Source organism: Rissa tridactyla, chromosome 2 (genome assembly GCF_028500815.1).
Source record: "Rissa tridactyla isolate bRisTri1 chromosome 2, bRisTri1.patW.cur.20221130, whole genome shotgun sequence".
Lineage (NCBI taxonomy): Eukaryota > Metazoa > Chordata > Aves > Charadriiformes > Laridae > Rissa > Rissa tridactyla.
This window is the reverse complement of record NC_071467.1, coordinates 79453486-79465593: the sequence shown is the minus strand read 5'-3', so window position 1 is coordinate 79465593 and position 12108 is coordinate 79453486. Positions and strand designations below refer to the sequence as shown.

At 37.4% G+C, this 12108-nt stretch overlaps 1 protein-coding gene across 2 annotated transcripts in view; it reads left to right on the top strand.

Annotated features, from left to right (window-relative positions):
* CTNND2 (catenin delta 2) overlaps positions 1-12108 on the top strand; it is a 679731-nt gene that overhangs the window by 125315 nt on the left and 542308 nt on the right. The window lies entirely within an intron of this gene.

Sequence of the window (12108 nt, the reverse complement as noted above, 5' to 3'; positions counted from 1 at the left end):
GTTCTGAAAAGAGCAGTGCAAGAAAGGAAGGTTGTAAGGTGGAGTTTTGTCTTAAGATTTAGGGCACATTGTTGTATTGGAATTACCTATGGTTTAGATGTTTGTATGCGTATTCTCTTCCAGGTCAATAGCATTACTTGGGCGGGTACCAGTGTTTCAGCCTGTATTACTGTATTATTTTGAAGAAAAATACCTGCCTTAGCTTTTGACTCTCTGATGTTGAGAAAATGTGTAGGGAAGTTACATAGGTAGAAGATACGGTGCATCTGCCTGTTAGAATGTGAAACACAGTATTGAATAGTGATAAGTTCTTCTCTGGTGTTGTGTTCTGTAATGATATTGCTAGTTTATACCTGGTCGTGTATTTTGCAACTGAACCTCCCACCTCCATAAATCAGTTGAATTGAGTGCTAGAGGGAATCGGTGCTGGATCCACTAGATGAAAAGGATTTTAAGTGGTAAAATATTACCAAAATTATTTCTGATTCCTGTGAACCACAGCAAAAAGGAGCCTGTAGTAAAGGAGTACTGCATTCCCTTATCACCAAGAACAGCCTAGCCAGCTAACCTAAGGTACTGCTGACTAACAAGGTAATCTCTTGAATTATTGTGGTACAGGGTAACAAAATTTCACAGGTGTTTTGTTAACTAAACTTCTTTCTTGACAGGTCTCTAGTCAGACCTATCTTGAAGCTGGAAGGCTGTACTAAGCTCAAAAATGAGACTGGTTTTTATTTATTTTTTTTTCTGATCTGAATGCATTCCTCAGAGCATATGGTGACTTTGGTAAATTCGGCTTAATGGCACACATTCATGTCAGCTACACTCACTACTGGGAAAACCGTGTAACTCCACTATTCTGTTTTTATTTTTAGTAAAAGATTTGAAAGGAAAATAAAACCTGAGACCCAAACCTGGTTTTGGGCTTTTTCTGTGTTTTGGCAGACTTACAATATATAATGTTCTGTTGGAAGAATTCTAGGTAAGGCCACCTTGCCCTGCTTCAGGCAGGTGAAAAGCGTTACACTGATTCTGCATTAGGGGAGTAAATGAAGTAAGTTTGTAAGTGTCTGTTCAGATGAGTAGCCTTCTGCTTTTTAGAAGAAAGAATGAATTACTTTACTGCCTGGTACGTGATTTTGCTTTATGTGCCCTTTGACTGTAGCCAAAAATGTACCTAGAGTTTTAGAAATGCAAACACAGACAATTATTCAAAAGTACTGATAATAAAGAAAGAGATGATTTGATAATAAAGAAAAAGATGATTATGAACTCACATAATTAAGGTATATTTCTATGAATGAAATACGTTACATTTTCTTTATCTGTGCTGATGCTTAACTTTAACAAGTTTCCTTTTTAAAATTCTCTTGGAACACTTGTAGCAACTTCATGTGTTACTTCTCATGAAATAACTAGAACAGTGTCCGTGAGTGACTGCAACAGAGTAAACTGCGGGATTTATGGTATTGATGACTGCAATAGGTGTTTGTAGTCTTTGAAGAGGGCAGGATACGTGAAAGAAGGCACAGAGAAGAAGCCATAAATGTTGTATTTATTTGCTCTGCTTAAATTTCCTATGTGAAACATAAATGGTTTATTCAGAAAATCTGAAGTTTTGCTGTGCTTAGTTTGAAGAACATATATCCCTGTGCGGTCCTATTTTGAAGAACAGATTTATTTGGTCTAAGAAATTGTGCTTGCTATGTCAAATGTAAAGTGTCGTTCATGCTGGTCATGACTGGATCAGAAGATTTATCCCCGTGCTTTTCAAAGTGGGGATTTCTGTCAAAATAGAAATTGAAGCCTGTATGATGTTGTTGAGGAGTTAGGTTGATTTTAGGAAATTCAAATCCAGAACTCCTTGCTTTAACGTATAAACCATTTAATTTGTGTTTTACTTCTGGACAAGCATGCTGAGTCACTTTTGGGTTTCAGACTTCTGAGATACAATTGAGAAGAAGTGATGGATAAAGAACGTGAATCATTTTTTTTTTTTTTTTTTTCCCTTGGCGCTAACTTTCTTCAGGTCAGCAGGCACTGCTTGGCGGGAGGTCAGAATCATACACTGTGTGTCCAAGAAATCATGAGATGCCAGTCAGTGAACTTTGGCTTAGGTGTTTTCAAGATGTTTTTATGAAGAGGAAGGGTTAATGACTTCTATGAAAGTGAAAGCTGTTGAGTTTTCTTTTGTGTTTTTTTTGCTTCTTTGATTGTTTTTAGACAGTCAGAATCAAGTTCTTTAAAGAGAAATCAAGTAGTGTCAAACCACTGGACAAATAGTTTCAGTTTTCTGTGCTGTATAAAATGTGGTTAAATATCTGTGTATGAAGAAGAATTTTTTCTTACGATATACTGTCAAACATATTTGGTCCAATGCCTCAGTGTTTCATAGGTTTTAGAAAACATAAGGATATTTCTGTTTCTGCTTTGTCGTCTGCTTTTGTATCTGTAAATATGGGGAAAATTCTTCAACAAACAAAGTAAGATATCAGGACTCCGTGATTTGTAAGAACATATGTAATAGATACAACTATTTCTTCTGCAAAAAGCATGATATGTTTCTGACTGGCAATTTCCACCCATGCAAGAGACTTCTGATCCCATACGGTGTTAAAAAATTCCTGGGGAGAGAGCTATTGATAATGCTGTTTCGAAGGTAGAAATACCTTTTGAGTAAATATGTAGTAAAGCTGATGCTTTTCCTGGAAGTCTCCAGACATCTGTGGTTCACAGTACTTTGGTTCTTGGCATACAGAAACGGCTCCCGTGGAAGCTGAGGAGGAATGTAGTTGACCTAGCAGAGGCTTGTTTTGGCAGATTTTTTAATAAAAACACTTGGAGAACATGAGATAAAATACTTTCCTAAGAACAAGATCCATGTTGAAGCACTGACAACTATATTCAACTTGGAAACAGTATCATACATTTGGTTTAGGTTTATTGTGGCTCTAGTTTCCTTTATCATCTTAGTAGTATCCTGTTTCAGAGAACGGCTCTTTCCCTTTCAGAAAAATTATGAAAGAACAAGTTGTGTAATGTTTAATATTGCTTATAAATGCTTTTTAAATCTACCTATTTCAGATAAAGATACTTGTTTTCATTTACCAGTCTCTCCAGAACACACTTAGACTCTTGAGACTTTCGGAATATTTCTCACGCTGTTTAAATAAATGATCGATTAATACGTTCTTTAAATCATCGTGTTGATTCCTGAGAAAACAGAAGTATTTGGCTTTGAGGTGGTTGCTGATGGCTTTTGTTTGTTTGATTGGGGGTTTTTGGTGCATTTTTTTTAGGGGTGAGGTGGGGTGGTTTTTTTGTTAAAACAAGAATGAGTGCCATCTTTAGGATTAAAAATGTCCCAGCTTTGTAAGATTTGTACTTTTTCTAGAGTAACTTCTGTTACTTACTAATATTTACCAATTTTCCCACTAGAAAGCTACCTGTTTGTCAATAAATTGTTAAAACTACACTAAAAACCACATACAGGGTAATAATGACTAAGCATTTTAATGTATGTCAGTATTAAGTAAGGAAAATACACATGACTTAAGTGAACTTGTATGTTAGGTGTTAGTACTCTTTGGAAACAGGGTTCTGTATGTATGTCATGCATATCTTACATGTGTATATGTAAGTAAAACTGCAGATAGAAGTGGCTGTAGAAGTCGAGAGATTTAATTTCTTTTCTTGGCTCTGCCAGGTTGTTTTTCCCATGTCTTTGTATCATGATTGGAGTTTTAGAACAAAATCACGTATCTAGATGGATGTTTCAATTCAAATTATTTTTTAAGGTTTTACGGCCAGAGGAGACTTGTGAAATCATCTAGTCTGACCAGGAGGTCATGGCACTTCATACAGCCATCCAAGTATTGGGCCCCAGATATGATCACAGAATGACTTTTGCAGACGTTTTCCTAAATATAACGCATGCCATAATGTAATACGTGATATTCACCAAAATAAAATCTTATTCATGCCCTATAGGAACCAGTAATTACTTTGGTAACCTTAAGTATTCTGTATCTTTTCTAAATAGGTTCAATTACGATATATTAATGTCTTGCTTCCCCTCAAACATCAGGCTCTATCTCTGCTTTTAAAAGTTTTACCAGCTCTATTTCACACCCATGCTAATTATATTCAATCAATATATATTTCTTTCATCATCTTTCATCACCTTGTTTCCAATGAGGTTTTAAAATATTCTAGAGAGATATTCTTCTTCCTTTTTGCCATTTTTTTATTTTCATTAATATATTGATTTTAGGTAAGAACTAGACTTGGCTGAATGATATGTGTTGAGTAGCACAAGTCTATACAATGGATACCATACTTCTAAGTTGCTAGGTGGTCCAACATATTGAAATACGAAGCTTTGCAAGTACAGCTAGTGCTTCTCAGGTACCTCTTGAAGTTGACAGGGATTGCTTTTGAGATGCACAATTCCACTACTGGAAATAGGGAGTTGGGTGGAGAAGTTTTGAAGAGCGTCATCACAGTGGCTGGTGAAGAAGGAAATCATTTAATATACTTACTATCCACACTGCTCTATGGGATTCTCAAGTTCTTGATTTAGCCTGGGCCTGGTCTCACGTAGCTCTTTGGAGCAGCTGTGAGTGTATTCCTGTTGTCCTTCTCAGGAAATGGCAGTTTACAAGAATGGAGACCTAGACAAGTAATTCCTATTCAGAACCCTGTATCCTGTAAGTCATGCCAAAGACACAGTAGCCACAGTAGATGCGGTATGAAATTACTTCATTGTACTTCATGAAATCACGTACATCATGAAATCACTTCAGTGAAGTAAAAATTACTTCACTGATAAAAGGATGTGGTGATAACCCAAAAAGATGTATTTTGGGGATTGTTTGAAATGAGCTGGAAGCGGAAAGGCTTCTGTGAAGATTTAGTCTGATAGAAGAGGATTGAGAGAATATATCCTCCCAGCAAGACCATCTTTGAAGAGAGGGAAGAAAACGCCAATTATCAGAATAAAATTAAATATGATGCTATTTTGACTTAAAGTAGTGTTGAAAAATTAGTAGTTCAAAGCCAAGAATTTCAGAGAAGTATGGGGAGCATGCCACTTAGCTCAGTCTAATGCTAATTTAAAGCACTATGAAAGGCCATCATAAAGAACGGCAAAATATCCTTTCTTATCATGCAGCCAGTACATGAACATGCTTTTGCTGATCCACGAGAACTTCTGCCTTAACTTATTTTTTTTTGCCATTAGTGGAAGATTTTCGAACTTGGAATAAAGATACCCTAAGAAAGTAGTAACATTGATACCAATTTCAATAGAATTTAGATTTTAGTATATTAAATTTCTAACATTTTAACATATTATATTTTTAATATTTTAACGTTTGATTTATTTTGCTCTGGTATCATTCATTGGGGCTTTTTAAAATGTAAAATATTTTCACACCTAAACCTAAGTCTTTTAACCAGAAGCGGAATAGATTCTCGCTCTCACCTTAAAGTCACTTGAGAGGGAGATCTAAATGAGCTAAAAATAGTTAGAAGTAGCTAGTCAATTTGTGCTTTTTCCTGTACTGACGCAGCTCCCTCTGTTGTCCTGACAAATGTGGATTTACGCAGCCATGTCGGCAACGCTGCTGGGCAGAGGTGTGAGTTGGAAATAACCATCCAAAAGTATAAGAAGGCAGCTTTGTGTTATGGAAGGTTGTGTGTGTCGCTTTCTTTGTTTGGTGAGGGGCAGTTTGTTCAGTTTGCCAACTTGCTTTCAACAACCAGGCTTTTTAGCACAGCTGCTGTAAAAGTATACTTCAAACCAGGGGTTTGGTCAACTTTTTTTGTAATATTTAGAATTGATTCAGAAAGTCCAACATAGCATCCCAATTTAAATGTACAGGGGAGCAGAGGCTTTGGGTGCGTCTCCCCTGACTCTGCCCTACTTCCTTGTCTAAAAGGAAGTCACAGTTGTGTTTCTGTATATCTTATGTTCCTGAGACCTAGCTAGCATACCTGTTTCCAGTATTTTTCTCTTTCTGTGCTTGAATTAAGCAATATCCATCAATAGTAATTTTTATTTGCATAGAAAATATATGAAGCTGTGAGACCTGTGGCTTTCAAAACCTGCATATGTCTTCTACAGAGAAAAGAAAGTGCTGCTAAAAGACCAAACTGTGAACATTTCAGTTAGTGATTGTTTTTATTTCCTCTGTCTTTGGAAATGAAAGAAAACCACTAAAAGCACTCCCCAGACTCTACAGTGACCCTTCTCCTTTAACTTGTCTTGCCGGTACTTTTCATGCAGATTGCTCTTACAGCTTCAGTTTTGAAAGGGATTTTTGAAGAGGACTTAATTTTCGTCATTGTTTTAGCAATTTTTGTTCCTTTTATCTCATTTTGAAAACTTGAATACTTCTGTTGTGTTTTCCCATCTGTTTCTGTGTGTTTTCTCACATGATGGCGTTTTCTACTCCTGATGGAATTGCTGCTAAAGGGAACTGTATCTTTCTGTGGGTAATTTAAATCTTTTGTATTCCTAGCAAAAACTACTTAATGGCTAGTTGAATGCTATGCATGTTATGCTTTGATAAAATATGTTAGAATTCTGTTTATCCTCAAACAAGAAAACTAGAACCCAGCAAATGCTAAGCTAAGTTTAAACTTAAATCTATACCTGAGAGTTAAGGTACATTACTACCCAAATAAGCTTAACTTTGGCTGTGAGTTGTGTAGCTATGATAACACTAAACCAGTTTAGAATCGCACAATAAAATGATTTTAACGATGTGTAGCATGCACTCCTCTTTTTTCCCTCCTCTTTGGTGAAAATGAAGCATTTATCTCTGAAAATTCTGGTGACAGAAGCTTACTCTGTAGTTGCCTCTGATGAGAACCTTTCCAGTGCGAAGGGATAAAAGGTCAGCAAAAGACATTAACCTTTAAAAAAAAATTGAAGATTCATTGTAAAGTTCTACACAAATTAATTGCTTGATTCATAATTCTTACCCTCAAGTTTAACACTGCATTTTTGGTAGAAGATCACTGGGTTTGTTTTGGAGGGAGGCTTTACATGTATTAACCTACAACGTGTATAACAGTGGAGCCAGGCTTTTTGCATGGGTTCCCTGCTACTCTTTATACATACATTTTCCTTTTCTGTGCAAACAGCAAATCCAAATCCTGAGGCCCAAAGAGTTTTTTCCTCCTTTTTTTTTATTTTTAGAAGATTTCATTGAAAGTGGTTTTATTTTTTGGTTCTTCTTGTTTGTTTGTTTTGTTTTTGTTTTGTCTTTGTTTTTGTTTTTTTTTTAATTTAAGGGGTAGATACAATGAGATGATAGCAGCTTAATTTTTGAAGTCTGTTTTGTAGGATGTTACCTTTTTTTGTTGTTGAGACCTTGTCATAGTACAATACTCTTTGACCATGTTCTTTTAGATATTCCGTATGCGGAGGGCTTAATATATAGTACAAAATTTAATTAATTTGAAGTTACTTGCAGTTACAGGGGATTTTGATTTAGCATAGCGACACAACAATGCACTCAAATCCCAATTTAATTAGAAATTGCACTTAGTGGAGTATAGCAATTGCAGTATACAACTGACACGATATAAAAGTGAATCTCATTTTCTAGAATATGTTCATGACACTGAGCATCCTCAGTCGCTAGAAAGGAATGTGTGTGTTGAAGTCAACTGAAGCCCACAGCTCTCTTCAGAGCTCTTCTCTTTACTCTTTAGTTTTTATATTGGGCGTAACCACATATATACTCCTCATGTTGGTCTGTCTGAGTTGTTTATAGCCGTGGGGACCCCAGTGCCAAGTTTGTGGCCCATTTTTTTTCCTCTTTGTGTCTGTACTATGGTACTCTGCCTTCGCTTCTGAAGGCTACTCCAGTCATGCCAGGCCTGTATCTCATCATGTTAGTGGCATTAAATACCTGGCTCTATGCAGAATGACCGCTTGATGCTTCTGTCTATATAAACTATGTTCGTAACAAATTAGCCGTAGGCACCTTCTCGATTACAAAAATTGCTGTTACAGCTGAACCAAGTAAAACAAAGGTGCAGGCAGATCAAGAAAACTTTGGACAGAGGAAGCCTGGCGAGGGTCAGGCCTGAGGTCTTGCAAACTTCGTACAAAGCTGAGCCATTACTCGGTTCATTAAGCACTCCATAGGATTCATATAAAGCTATCCAGCAAGCTCCGCAATGGGGAACATATTCCTTCCTCCATCACTCTACGAGCCCAAGAGAAGGATTGAAGGCCCTACGCGCCTGGAGCTGAAGGCTGGCAGCTGCTGGGGTGCGAGGCTCCTCTCCCCGGGGGTGTATCCCAGCTCAGCCCCCTCGCCTCCAGTCTGTGCTGTTGCATTGTGACTTCATCAGTCGCTAATTGTCAGCGGATTGACAGCAGGCAAAGTCACCTGCTGAGGGAATGACTGGGCTCTGCAGAAAAGTATAAAACAATAAGCTAAATACCTATTACAGTTATATGAGCAAAAGATACTCTCGAATAGAGTTATAGGATCATAATTTCTAAGCAGATCCCATACTGATAGAAGTTACGTTATTTTAACCAGGAGCACCCCTAAACCTAGTTTTGTTTTGCTCTGGGTCTGCATTCCTTTCATTCAGGGACAGGCAGCTATGCAAACAGTTGAAGTACTTTGCTTATGTAGTCATTTTGTCTAAAACAAAGACACCCTTGGGTTTCCTTTGGCATTGAGGTGAGTTTGGCTTCCTTTTGCAACAGTTGTGATCAATCATGTCATTATTCTCCCCTGAGCCTTCAGGTCATGTAGCCTCTATTTATCGCTTCAGAGCATTCCTTCATTGTGGGTGTGTAAGTGGGGGGTGGGGGGGATGCCTTTGATCAGTCCACCCCTTTGTCCCCTTATTTTACATCATGTAGTATGAAATCTTGTTTTCTCATGTGCAGAAATTTATCTTTTTGGGTAAATTTGACTTGTCACATCAGCTTTTGTAAGTAAAAAACCACCACTTTACCTACTTGGTAGCATGCAAAGTAGTATTTCTATTTCCATTAGTATTCCCTCAATTTATTTGGTCTGGATCGTCATATAGCAAATAGCTGCTTGTAGTCTTTTTCCTTAGTTGTTTCAAAATGTGAGCCCTACTTCTCAAATTTCATCTCTTCTTTCAGGTGCCACATTTTGTTTTTCCTCGAGTCCTCAAAAAGCGTTATCCTTCACATTTTTCAGACAGTCCCATCTCTTAGGAATAACTAGTACCTGTCTGTGTTGGGCTTTCCTCCTTAGGTATCTAGCGCCTTCCAATATAATGATCTGATTAATCTGGAATGGCATTTTGCTGGTTAGTGTGGTATTGTATCACTCTCACCTGCAATTCATGTTGCAATGTTATCCCATAGTCATGGTAATCTATTTACCCCAACAGTAACACAGTGCAATTATGTGCCTGGCTGTGTAATTAAGATTTAAATCAAGCCTTCTGTATATCATTACCAGCCTCTTCATCAGGAAGTCTTTTAGTTTACCTTCACATTGCTAAGCATTTTTCAACAAAATTTTTCAGTGAAAAATAAAGAAAAAAAAAAAAAGCAGAATGGAAAAAATTTCTGACTTTATTTCTTCACTTCTATGTATTTTATAGTCTTCAGAGTCTTGATGTTAGTAGCTATATTTAAGAATTGTATGCTGCCTTGAAACTGGTAAATTTTTTTTTTCACCCCTGTCTGATTCCAACAAAGCAACACATCTTGGTAAAATCCTGTTTATATTTTTAGCATATAGTTATTTACTGAAGTACATCTGTGCTTCAGGTGTTACAACTGGTACCCCTGGAAAATACTATTTTCCTTTTTCAAAGCAGTTGAGGTTGTCGGTCCCGTCCCCCTCCCGCACACCCCCTGCTTAACACTGCCTTTCCTGTACATAGTTACACCCATCTTTGTTCCCTTCATTGTCAATCTAGGTCATTATTTGAAGCTTTTGTTGACAGAGCACTTGAGGGTGAGTGCATCTGATACTATAAATAGGCTTGATTCTTCATAGTAAGTGAGTAGATTCACTTGAAAATTCTCAGTTTTGTACTAGGTTTGATGAAATGGAAGGTTTCTTGGATTCTTCTGTCAACTAGTAGCGTAACAACTTTTAATGAATTGGTGTCTTCAAAACTTTGATGTGCCAGAACTGAATAATTTTCAATTAACGCAGGATTACTAATTTTGTTTGGAAGGGAAAAACGGACCCTTTAAGCTATTGCTTTTTTATTATTTTTTTAAACAACTTTTATTTTTATTTCACAAAGCAATGCTTGCACATGAAAACCTGTTTCAACACAGTTTATGCTGTTTTATTTGATCCAGGTCACAGAAAATAGAGGATACTGTTCCTCCTACTATATGTTTTCAGTAACCTGTGCTGTGACAAGAGATGATTCTTTGGATTAGGTTTTCGTTTGTTACTTTACCACAAATTGTGGCAGGGACCAACCAAACAGTATGCACTCCTGCCACAGCATAAGGCAGCCTTCTGGTACAGCTCCAGGTGCTGTTCTACTGGCAAAAGATGTTCATGCATGGAAAAACCTGTGATAGGTTGTATTTTCTGTATGGCTACAACCGCAGGAGGGGAGTTAGGTGCAGCTCTGGCCGCAACATGTTCATGGGCACCTTTCCAAAACCTTTGACCGCTATGTATGCCGTATGATATGATTTCACATTCTCCAGTAGGCTTTAAAGCCTTATTTAAATAGTAAGTAAATTCTTGAGATTAAATTAACAGTGTAGTTTCATCCTGTGCCCTTTCTGTGTGTACGACAAACGTACTACAAAACCAGGCATAACAGTAGGTAAGTGCCTCTGTCTCTGAAAGCAGGAGTGGATGTACCACTGTGATGCATATTGGGATTGCAAAGCATTGTAAAAGGTGTACACAACAGTGACTTTCCCCCACTGCAGTCTATGAAGATTTGTAAGCACCCCGCAGCTTGTATGCAGCACCAGCATCCCCTTTAGAGGTTTTTCATGCTGAGGCTGGATGATGGACTGTAGGAAATGGACAGTTGTCCATAATAAATTTGATAGCCACTCAAACTGAGGTTTGACGCAGTGCCTGTTTGCTGATATTGAATCAGCACTGCTACTGGTGCTGTACTTTTATGTGCCAGATTCACTGTCGGACACAGAAATATAAATTCATTGATAGCATATGCCACAGTGATGCCTACCTAAATGCAGAAGAGCTAAGCTAAGCAAATGACTCAAATATACTTATTTCCTTATAATAGGTGAATATTTAAAGGCTAGTGGTAAGTCCACTAAGAGCTTTTCATTTAATTTTAGAAAGTGAACTACAGTTTATTCCATGAATGTGTAAAAAAAAAAAAAAAAAAAAAATATATATATATACACACACAAATGAAAAAGTACTTTCTGCATGAGTGGTGTGTGGGTGATATGCAGCTGTATTGCCTTATTTGGCATGAGAAATTGTCCAACACTTAAAACCTTGCTTAGATTGTCTCTGTGTGTGAGAGAGAGAATTGCCACTGTCAGGTAGTTTTAGCGTACTTCGGTTTGTGAAGACATACCTAGTTGTCTTTCTGTTATGCATTGGGATGGAAAGAAATCTGTCTGGTTGTCATCGGTTTAGTCTGAAGAGAAACCAATGTGTCCCCTCCCCGTTTCATCTGGGATGAGATTCATGTGAAACTTACTCTTCTTGGTTCTCCCTACCACATGCAGTTTACCTTCTGATTTTCTTGTGTTGACAACTGTATCTGCTCCCTCTCAGTTTATCTGTGGTCTTGCAATGAGCTGCCTTATGGTTTCTTACTGTAGGTTTGAATGGTATATAGTGTCCCTTGATGGTTGTTTTTTTTGTTGCCTTTTATTTAACAAGGTAGGCTGTTAGTCTGTAGTTACAATGCAAGATTTACAGGCATAAGTAATATCTTTTATGAGGCCATCTGTTAAAGGGAAAAAATGTGCAAGCTTTTCTGTGGGTTTAACTTATGCACCTGAATGTTTGCCCTTTTAATTTTTTTCACCATTAGTTGTTCTAATAGCATCTTACAAGCCTTCTCATTACAAGCCTTCCCTGATGTGAAGATGTCATATGATAATAGGTGTTAATG